Source organism: Acomys minous (genome assembly GCF_964271855.1).
Source record: "Acomys minous genome assembly, chromosome: 1".
NCBI lineage: Eukaryota > Metazoa > Chordata > Mammalia > Rodentia > Muridae > Acomys > Acomys minous.
This window is the reverse complement of record NC_140483.1, coordinates 139,745,174-139,757,365: the sequence shown is the minus strand read 5'-3', so window position 1 is coordinate 139,757,365 and position 12,192 is coordinate 139,745,174.

Below are 12,192 nucleotides of genomic sequence, written 5' to 3'. Positions count from 1 at the left end.
CTGTCCTTTGCCCTTCTTCTTTGCCCTCCGTGCACTTTAGTTTGCTTGTTTGTCCCTAGGCTATCTCCTTGGCTTTTAAGCAAATGTTTAAAAGTAACTACTAGTGATTGCAATGTGTTTTCTTGCCGGGTGTTGTGGCAAGTGCCTGTGATCCCTGAACTCAGGAAGTTAAGGCCAGATACACTCTCACAGGCCAGCCTGAATTATACAGTGAGACCATGTACACTGTTCCCCACCCCCATGCCCCCACAAAACCTCCAAAGATCCCAGAGGTAGGGCCCTTGCCTAGCACGTGATTTCATTGCCTGGAACTACTAGAAAATGAATGCGAAGCCCCATGTGTTGACACATACCGCACCTGTAACCATTGCGCCAGTGAGGCAGACGCAGGGGTTTTTCTTTTTAACTATACTTTAACTCTTTTTTAAAAACTCTACTTTATTTGTGGTGTTTAGGCCCCAACCTCCCTTCTAATGTCTCAACCCTACATAGGAGAGAGAAGGTTAGTGGGGAGAGGGGGCTGCTTTACTCCTCCCGGTTGTTGAGAGTCAAAGGGTCTTTGGGGCTACACTGATCTCCATCAGCAGCAGACACAGCCAGGCTGCTCCAATCACCACACTGTCCATCTCTGGTCTCTTCAAACTGCCACAGGCCGCATGCCCACACCGCACACCATGCAGCATGCCCACACCGCACACCACGCCGCATGCCCACACCGCACACCACGCAGCATGCCCACACCGCACACCACGCAGCATGCCCACACCGCACACCACACCACGCCCTCGCTGATCTCTTGTTTATATCCTCAGAGCCCTAGGCCACGCCCCCCTCCACACCACACGAGGCCTTACCAGCTGGCAAAAGCCAGGTCCCGCATGAAACAGTTAACAGCTATGGACAAGCTAAAGCTCAAACTGAAATCCTCCACTTGGGATTAAAACAGAAACCTATTTATATAACACAATTGAGTTTACAAAGAAACCAAAACTTCCGTTACACAGGAGGGTTGCTGTGAGTTCAAAGCCATCTAGGGCTATTAGCAAGGCCCTGTCAAAAAAACAAAAGAGAGAGAGGAGGAAAAAAAGAGAGGTGAAGAGGAGAAACAGTAGCAGGGCTTACTAGTAGGTAACAGGAGACAAAAGGATAGTTAGATAAATAAACTGACATATAAAGAAAATACAGCAGCACATTAATTGTAAAACCTAGGCGATTCTTTTTACCTTTGGCTTATTTCCCTGAGACAGGGTCTGCTGTGGCTCAGACCGCCTCAGGTCTGCTGCGTAACTGAGCCTGGCCCTGGAACCCTGCTCTTTCTGTCTCTATCTCCTGTGTGTTAGGATGTGAGTTTTATACAACCACAACCAGGCTTTCATCTTGGCTCTTCAAAAGTTCTCATAGTAAAAATGTTGGGTGAAAAAAAGCCAAACTTTAATTTGATGTATCAATTTTTAAATTTGTTTAATGTTAGTTAATTTAATAGTGAAATTTTATGAGAATAAAATAATGCACTTAAAATGTATCTTATTGTCTCAAAGATCACCTCCCTGACTCTTCACTACTGAACCAGGCTGGACTCCTAACTGTGTGTGTCTGTCTGTCCGTCCGTGTGTGTGTGTGTGTGTGTGTGTGTGTGTGTGTGTGTGTGTGTGTGTCTCTCTCTCTCTCTCTCTCTCTCTTTCTCTCTCTCTCTCTCCCTCTCCTTACCCTTAACCTGGTTTCAGTTTCAGTCTCACCCGGCTTCCCTCTCTTCCCCACTCAGCACATCAAGGAAATGACTTCAGGTCTCTACCTCATCGCACCTAGATTTTGAGTAGCCTAACCCCAGCCTTCTTCTGGAAAGTCCTGCCTGTTATTCAGGCCTCCACTCGAATGTTGTTTCCCCAGTGAAGCAGTCCTGGCCTCCCAAGCTCACTTCCTGCCTCTGAGGGAGGAACCCCAGGAAAGCACCTCACAGACGCTAAAACCCCAGAATCAGCATAGAACCATGGGATTTCCCATTCCAAGAAAGCGGATGTCGTTAATAGACTGTGACCTCTGTACTTAACTCTGAGAAGGCGCGGTCCCCCTCAGAGACAGGAAGCAGCCTGCAGATTTAAAAATCAGAAATGAAAAGCCTGTTTTGAGGCACAAATGGTGGCACAAGCCTGTATTCCGGGTGCTTGGGATGTGGAAACAGCAAAATCAGGCATGCAAAGTCATCCTTAAACACATAAGAGAATTTAAGGCTAGCCCGGACTACATGGGACGCTGTCTTAATAAGGAGGGGGTGCTATTTGTGTCTAGAAAGTTATATTTTGTTGTTTTGCATGTTATGTAATGACAGAAATATGCTTTTTCCCTGTCCTACAAGTGGTAAAGGAGGCTGGGTGTGGTGGCTCATTACTATAATCTCATACTTGGTGGAGTGGGTCGCACCTGTGACCCCACACTTGGGAGGCAAAGGCAGGGGGATCATGGGAAGTTCAAGGCCAGCCTGCTGTACATAGTGAATTCTAGACTATGCAGTTCTATGCTACATAATGAGGAACTATTTAAAAAACAAGACAAAGCAAAATAAAACAAAATGAGACTAAAGAACTCTAATGATCTTACATTACCTGGACCCATTACTATTTCAGGAAGACAGTATGGCAAGTCAACACACACAACATACACACATATACAAGCGCGCGCGCGCGCGCGCACACACACACACACACACACACACACACACACGAGGCATACACACACACACACACACACAACATACACAGAGGCACACATACAGGCACACACAGAGAGACACACACACAACCCAACACACACACATACACAGAGGCACACACATACAGACACACACACACACACACACACACACACACACACACACACACACACTAACCAGCCATGGTAAAACATCCCCAGCCTGTCAGCTCTCCAGATCAGCCTCAGTGAGTGGTTTTCAAATGCAGAACTGAAGACTTAACAATTACAGAATACAGGAGCAGAGCTTTGTAACCAGCTGCTGGCCAACCGGGTTAACACAAACCAAGGCTGCTCACTGCCCATAGGTGTGTTTATCTTCGGCTGACTGTTCGGAACTGCACCTTGCCCAACTTTTATGCAGTGTCTCCACGGACAGGCCTGGGCATTCACTCTCCATTTTAGAGTGATGTTCAGAACAAAGCAGGAAGGAGGCAGATCGTAATTTAGAGAACATTGAGGTCTTTTTTTTTTCTTTTCTTTCCTTTCTCATCATCTTTGGGGGCGAGGATACAGTTCTTCATCTTCCTGTCTGAATGTCCTTCATTACTCTTGGCCATATCTCAGACCACCACTTTCCTTTGCAGACATGTCTCCCAGTTCTCGGAGCATTTACCCCAGAACTCTGTGAGGTGGCCAAGGAGCCAGAGTGCTTCTTCTTGTGCTCGTCCCAGGGAGTCTGCACAGAAGTCCTATGAGGAATTTCACCCGTGGCTCTTCGGGGTCTCTTTGCCCATGCTCAGCAGTGTCTACCTGCTGGTGTCAGCTCATCCCTCAGAGCCCAGGCAAGACACTTCTTCCCCAAGCTCCAGCAGAGCCTGGTTTATCAGTAATGCAATCCTCAGCCTTTTGCTTTGATTGATACTTTGAGTTTATAGTCAATCAATGCTGAGGATACTGTCTACATATGTAATCCAAAATGGCAGAATTTCTGTTCTAACCCCAAGCAAAAAACTTTATTATTATTATTATTATTATTATTATTATTATTATTATTATTATTATTATTATTATTTTACTGAAACTCAAATTAGCAACTAAAACATTGATTTTTTTTTTTTTTACTATTTCTGATTCCTTTTTCTCTGTAAGCTTTGGATACTAATAACATAAACTACAAAACTGGCAAATGTCCTGAAATCTGTACATAAAACATAAGTTCCCTCTACTTTCAAACTCTCATTTATTAATTTACTAGTCAATCTTAAGAGAGAGAGAGAGAGAGAGAGAGAGAGAGAGAGAGAGAAGAGAAGAATTCCTGTCTCAAACTTCCTCCAATAAGGAAAGAAAGAAAAATGCAGAAAATGTCCCAAATATTCAAGGGTGTTGGGATTATATGAAAGATGTGTTTTCTTTCTACTTGAGTCTTTCACAGTGTGTACGTTTTTTACTTGTGTCATTGTGTAAGACACCAGGCAAGGATGAGATGGGAGAAAAAGGTTACGTGTTGCTGGAGAGATGGTTCCGTGGTTACGAGAACTTTCTGTTCTTCGAGAAACCCAAGCTCAGTGCCCAGCACTCAGGCAGCGCACATCCATCCATAACTGCAGCTCCAGGAAGGTCACACGCTGCCAGCTTTTGAGAGCACCCACCCCGCACACTCACACATGCGAGTGAACACAATTAAAAATAGTACACTTCAGCTGGGCAGTGTTGCACCCTTTGATCCCAGCACTTGGGAGACGGAGGCAGCAGACCTCTGTAAGTTTGAGGTCAGCCTGGTCTATGTAGTGAGTTCCAGAGCGAAATAGTGATATTGTGATTCCTTATCTCAGAAAATAATTAATGATACTAATAATTAATTAATAATAATATAAATAAATAAACTTTGTAAAGGAAACTGTTCCTTGTAGTGCTGTACCCACCCACACCCAGTCTCAAGATCTGTCTTTAACTGTCCTGGTCATAAATGTTTCCAAGACGAGATTTTTATCTTTGTTTCCCACAATTTCTGGTTATCAGAAAAACCATGCTTTCCTTTTTGTGAAGGGAGTGTGGTCCAGCTAATGCTGGCATTTCCCTTCTCGGCTTCTGGAGGTATTTCTTCTGGCGTGCTATCTCTGTCTTCATTGGCAGCTGCTGCTCCACAGTGGTGTTTGGAGCAGGAGCCAAAACAGTGGCCGTTGGCTTACTTGAGCAGGTTTGGTGCGTCTTTGACTTCTGACTGTCTATGGTCTATGGTCACTCTAGACTTGGAGATCTTATGGACTTTGCTGGAAGATGTGCAAGCGTCTTCAGCTGATCAGCTTGTGGCGGGAGCTTTCTCCTCCACGGTTTCAGTAGCTCTGGCTTTCCACAGCTTTCTCTACTGAATTCCTGTCTGCCATTGCCTGCACTTCTGCCTCCCCTGAAGTCCTGACATGGGCCCGAAACAGCAATGTAAAAAATCAAACATTTGACCGGGCGTGGTGGCACACACCTTTAATCCCAGCACTCAGGAGGCAGAGGCAGGCAGATGGCTGTGAGTTCGAGGCCAGCCTGGTCTGTAAAGCAAGTCTAGGGCAGCCAGGGCTACACAGGGAAACCCTGTCTCAAAAATAAATAAATAAATAAATAAATAAATAAATAAATAAATAAATCAAACATTTTAACACAATACAAGCCAAACAAATATTGATCTCATAATAATAGAGAAGTGTTAGAAATCCTTATGTCCCCTAATTAACCATTGTGCTTCTGTAAAGGCAGAAGATCCTATGAACAGCAAAACACTTTGATTTGTGACTTACAGTTTTCTACAAACTAAGCAGAGGGGTTTAAGGATGCACTTGTTGTCTTGAGGGTATGAGCCGTGCAGTGTGCATGCTGGGCCTTGAGAAGTGACCTGCACCCATGTGTCATGCGTGGGGGTGTGGGGGGTGGGGGAGGTGGGGGTGTGGTGGGTGGGGGAGGTGGGGGTGTGGGGGGTGGGGGAGGTGGGGGGGCGAGCACTGCTAAAACACCATGCATTCACCCCATGTGGTGGTTTCAATAAGAATAGCCCCCAAGGGTTCATATATCTGACCACTTAGGAAGTGGCATTATTTGACAGGATTAGGAGGCGTGGCCTTGTTGGAGGAAGTGTGTCACTGAGGGGAGGGCTTGGAGGTTTGAGAAGCTCAAGCCGGAACCAATGTCTGCGGGTCCAGCTGTAGAACTCTCAGCTACTCTCCAGAGCCATGCCTGTCTGCATGCCGCCATGCTGCCCACCACGATGACAATAGGCTGAACTTCAGAAACTGTAAGCCAGCCCCAATCTTTTTTTTTTTTTAATAAGAGTTCTTTCTAAGAATTGCTGTGGTCATGGTATCTCTCCACAGCAACAGAACGCTGACTAACATACTCCAGTTTTGTCAAAATTTTCACACCCAGCACATTCAGTCACAGGACCTCATATGATGTCGCGGCCCATGGTTTGAGAGGCATAACTGTGGAGTGTAACCTCAGTAGCCTCTTTATCTTTTCACTGTAACCCACTGTATGTTTCAAGAGGACTATTTTAAATGTCATCTTATTAGTAACAGAAAATTGAGGGGCCCCACCTGGGGTGCCACATATTACTTGGGAAGTTTGAGTCTTAGCATGGTAGTGCATGCCTTTAATCCCAGCACTCGAGAGGCAGAGGCAGGTGGATCACTGTGAGTTTGAGGCCAGCCTGGTCTACAAAGTGAGTCCAGGACAGCCAAGGCTACACAGAGAAACCCTGTCTCAGAAAACAACAACAACAACAACAACAACAACAACCAACAAATGAACAACAAAAAGATTCTTAGTGTTGTTAATCAATGGGTTCCTGCTAAACAGACTACACTTCCCAGCTTCCCATGCAGCCAGTTCCAACCATTTCCGGAAGGGAGGGATTTGGGTATTTCTTCCCTATAAGGTCCATCCAACACGGTGGATGACAAAAGTCTCTCCTGCTTTAAATAACCATGGTCCTACTGAAGGGCAAACCAAGCCTCTCTTTCTTTCTGACTTAGTCTGTCTACTGTTTCTTTTAAATAATCTAACATTAATAACAGATTTTAAAGACAGAGTTAGAAGAAAGCTCCAGGACAGTTTTATTAAGCTATAAAAGAAAATCCTGATGGCAGCCAAAAACAAAAAAACAAAAACAAAACAAAAAGCTGTAAATTTTGTCCACTGACCGGAAGAGGAAGAAGAAAAAGAGAAGCATCCACATGGCTGAAAGCAGGGGGTGTGTATGTTGTGGAGGAGTTAGGACGGGGTCTCGAAAGCCCAGTGTCCAGGAAAGCATGGGGCACAACAGGACAAGACGGGAAGGGGGGTTGAGGGAGGAGAAGTTATACTTAAAAAACATGGGCAGGGTTAATATTGCTTTAACTCTGACAACAACTATAAAGAGTGTGGAGGTTCCGGGGAGGAAAAATACATTCTCTCTAGCAAGGTATAATTATTCCTCCCATCTCTTTAGTGTGGCTTAAGATGAACTTGCCCTTCCAGGGGGAAGTCTATGGCCTGGTAATTGACCTGTCCCACTAGGTTAACTTTTTTTTTTTTTTAATTTAAGGTTTTCTGAGACAAGGTTTCTCTGTGCACCTCTGGCTGTCCTGAAACTTGCTCTGTAGACCAGGCTGGCCTCAAACTCCGAGATTCACCTGCCTCTGCCTTCCAAGTGCTGGGACTAAAAGGCCTGCCCACTGGATTAACTCTTTCAGGAGGAGCAGACAATGTTATGTCTGCATCCAGACTTCTGTTAGCCTTGATTTCCTTATTTGTACATTGGGGATATTACCTACCTCATAAAGTTCAGTTAGAATTTTAAAATTATTATTACTGTTATTCTTATGACGACTACAAAGGATTTTGAGGTGTGGAGCTGGTTTCAGGGAATCAACTATCTTAGCATGTTTGGCCCATAGAACACATTGGCAGCACACAGAACACCTAGGTAGAAAGCTGGGCAGCATCCAAGTCACAGAGAACCTCTTAACATCAAGTAAGCTGCACTCTTTGACGTCAGCTCACAGGTCACGTGGGATAGTTCTTGAGTTCTGTCTGGGCCCATGATGACTACTAAGAGATATGTTGTCCCCCAAAGCAAGGTGAGGAGATGCACTCTCCTGAGAAAATGGATTCATAGTGTACTCCCTAAAGTCTGTTGTGGAAATAGGGTAGCAACAACCTCTCAGAATACTGGAGAGAGGCCATTCTGAGGTCTGAAAGGGCACTTTTCAGAGAACGTTAGTCAGACGGTAGCAGCGGCCCAGGATGCTTTCCAGTGTGGAGTGTGCGCCACGGGCTGCATTTTCTTCTACACCATCAAAGCAACTTACAGTGCTTGCAACATTTTTTCGCCTCCCACTTTCTGACCATCGTGATAGAATGCTAAGGATGACTTAGTGAGTGTACCCTCCCTCTTTGTGACACACAGTCCATTTGGATCATGCGGCGAGAGCTTGAGACCCTCTCCCAGAATGGGTATATTCATGATTTTTTGTCAGCACAACTTCAGAGACTCCCTGTCAGTTTGTCCAGACTTCTGTTAAATGTCTGCTGCCCACGCGTTAAGAACCTCTGCTGTGGAAAATGAGTCACCGAGAACTTTTTGGAAACGGCACTGACCGATCTCTATAGAGGCAGAAGGAGGAAAAATGAAGCTTAGTCAAAGGACTAGAAAATCCCTCATGAGGCTCAGGTGAAAGCCCACAGGCAGAACTGACACGGGCCGAAGACGCCTGTAGGGAAAAGTAGACTGAAAGGAAGCAGTGAGGGCCTCTGGGACTGGATGTGTGGATGGGAAGGCACAGAAAAGGACAGGCCATTTCACATACTTTGGTTAAAGTTCTGAGGTCTTCGTGCCATTTCCTCTTGCATACAACAACCTAACTCCCTAAGCTGGCGAATGTTTATAATACGTAGTATTAAGCAGTGAAAACAGTGTGGTGGGGCTGGAGAGATTCTCGGGGCTTCAAGGCACTGGCTGCTCTCCCAGAGGGCCTAAATTCAGTTGCAGCACCCACAGGCAGCTCACCATCATCTGTAACTGCAGTTCCAGGGATGGGGTGGGGTTCTAATACCGTCTTCTGGCCTCCTGGGCACACACATACACACAGATAAAATGCTCATACACATGAAATAAAAGACAGCTTTCAAAAAAGGGAGGAATACAGGGCTAGAAAGATATGCATGCTTCCAAAACTGCCAACATGGCTTCAGTTCCAAAAACCCATACTGGAGTACTGCCACCTTTTAATGAAGTTCCTCATGTTTTGGTGACCACCCCCCTAACCACAAAATTATTTTCGTTGCTACTTCATAACTGTAATTTTGCTGCTGTTATAAATTCTGTGTCTTCCAATGGTCTTAAGTGACCCTTATGAAAAGGTCAGTCAGCCCTCCTCCCAAAGGGCTTGCCACCCACGGGTTGAGAATCATTGCCAAACTGAAGGAGAGAACCAACTTCTATAAGTTATCCTCTGACCTCCATATTGTGGTATGAGTGTATCCTCCCATACCCACACACACTCAAATAAAATGTAATTAACAACAACAATAATAAAGAGGGCTAGGCACATATTTTTACTCCCAGCACTCAAGACGGAGAAGCAGGTGGGATCTCCGTGAGCTCAAAGCCAGCCTGGTCTTATAGTGAGTTCGGGGCTATATAGTGACATTCTGTCTCAAAAAACAAACAATAAAACAAAACAAAACAAGACCCAGCCAGATCTCTGTGATTTTAGGGCTAGCCTGGCCAGAGCACAACTTCCAGGCTAGCCAGTGTTACATAATATAAGACCCTGTCTCAAAGAGGAAAAAAGAAAAAAAAAACACCCCACAAATAGTTTGAAAATTCTAAGCTCATGGAAATATTCTTCATGAGAAATCTCCTGTGCCAGGTTGAAGAGATGGTTCGGTGGTTAAAAGCACTGGCTACTCTTCCTGAGGAACAGGGTCCAATTCCCAGCACCCACATCAGACAGATCAGAGGAAATCTTACACTTCCTTCTGGTCTCTCCAGATACCTGCCCTGACATGCATATATCCACACACATCTACATGTAATTAAAAATAAAATATTTTTTTTAAAAAAAGAGAGAAATCTCCTGTGCCAATTTCAAAACAGAAACACAGACTAGGAACAGTTTCTCAGAAAGCACCAATTTCTATCACATCAGAGATCTGTTCTTTCGATGTTAGTCAAAGTAGCCACTTAGAAACAATCAATTTTTAAAAGAACACAGAGTACTTCTAAGAAGATTTATTACTGATACGGATTTCCTTTTTTAACTTAATGACTCACCAGCAAAATCCTCTAAAACTGGAAGTCGTTGTACCGTGCAAGATGTCCCGTTATCCCGGGCTCCGTCCCCACCGCCCCCCTGTCAACCTGGAAACTAGCAATCGCGGAGAACCCAGCTTTTCTATTAATGGTGCGGGAGTTGGGAGGTGAGCTGTGAGGCCCAGCAGCCTTTCCTGTGCTAAACCTCTGTGAGTGAGGCCGCCGCACCGGGAGTGGCGGTGGGTCGAGCAATTCCAAAACCACAGCAACAGCAACTGATGCTTTCCGGTGTGTGATAGTACTAGAGTTCTTGCATTTATCACACACACAAAAAAAAAGAGCCAGGGGAAAAAGTCATTATTTGTTTATTAATAATTATTATTACTTGTTCTTGTGAGACAGGGCCTTTTGCAGTAAGGCTAACCTTGAACTCCCGCTCCTACTGTCTCCACCTCTCAAGTGTTAGGATTACAGGCATGTGACACCACATACTTATCTATCTGTCTGTCTGTCTGTCTGTCTGTTTATCCACCTACATCCTACCTATCCACCTGTCTAGCTGTCTGTCTGTCTATCCACCTGTCTGTCTGCCTGTTTTGACAGAGTTTCATAGAGCACATGTTAGCCTCTATACTTGCTCTTGTATCCAAGGCTGGCCCTGAGAGCCTACTTCTCCTTTCTCCTTCTGACCGCTAGGATCACAGGTGTGCACCTCCACACCCAGCTAAAGGTATTGGTTTTTTTGTTTTGTTTTGTTTTTTGTTTTTCTTTTACAATTACGCTTACAAGCCTGCATTTTAAAAAATGACATTTTCATATATACTTAGTTCTGGCTGATCCTCCCCTCACTCCCTGCTGCCCCCACGTCTCTGCTCCCAACATCTTCCCTTTACAGTTCCCCCTTCCGCTTTCACATCACATTTTCTAATACTCTCCCACCTTTTTCCCTTTCTCCTTTCTTTTCTAGCTCTCTGGCTTCTGTTCACACTCACTCTCACACAAACACACACACACACACACACACACACACACACACATACACATGTAGTGGAAGTTTTGGTTTCTTTAAAAAAAAAAAACAAGTTATGAGCTAGGCACACACCTTTAATCCCAGCACTCAGGAGACAGAGGCAGGTGGAACTCTGTGAGTTCGAGGCCAGCCTGGTCTTTACAGCCAAGGCTAACATAGAAAAACCCCGTCTCAGAAAAAAAAAACAAAAACAAACAAAACAAAACAAAACCCAGTTATGTTTTTGTTTTAAACCCAAGTGTGGGATATAGGGCTGCTTTAGTTGGTCCACTGCTGATAAGGGTCTCATGCAGCTCAGAGAGGGACGTGTTCTTTGCCAGCTGGGAAGAGCCTTGTGTAGCTCAGAAAGGATACTTTGAGAGGCTTTGAGGATGCTCTGAAAGAGAATACTTTGGAGGACACTTTGAAGGATGCAGAGAGAGAGAGAGAGAGAGAGAGAGAGAGAGAGAGAGAGAGGGAGAGAAGGAGAGAGAAGACATAAACCAGGATCTGCATATGACAGAGAACATGCAATATTTGTTTTTCTGGAACTGGGTTACCTTACTTGATATAATATTGTTCAGTTCCATCCATTTGTCTACAAATTTCATATTTAAGAATATATATTTACTTTAATTTGTGTATATGAGTGTATGCCTGCATGCAGGTATATGAGCCATGTAACATGTCTGGTGTTCATAAAGTCCAAAAGAGGATGTTGGAGCCTCTGGAACCAGAGTTACAGCTGGCTAGGAGCCGCCATGTGGGTGCTCAGAGCCAAATTTGGGTTCTCTGCAAATGCTCTTAAGGACTGAGCTGTCTCTCCAGGTCGCCATCTTTCTTTATTGTGTATATGCACCACACTTTCATTTTTCTGGTCATCTCCTGATGGGCATCTGGACTGACTCTGTTTCCTCACTATTGTGAATGTGAAGCAATGGCGATGGGTGTGTAAGCATCTGTAGTCAGATGTAGATTCCTTTGGGGATATGCCCTGGAGTGGTACAGCTGAGTCCTATTGTTGTTTAGTGTTAGGGTTTTGAAGAACTTCTACATTGATTTCTATAGCGGCTGCTGCAGTTTACACTCTCAGCACCAATAAATAGGGTTTTCCCTTCCTCACATCCTCTCCAATATTTGCTATCATTTGTTTTCTCAATAATAGTCAGTCTGACAGGTGAGATGAAATTTCAAGGTAGCTTTATTTTGCATTTTC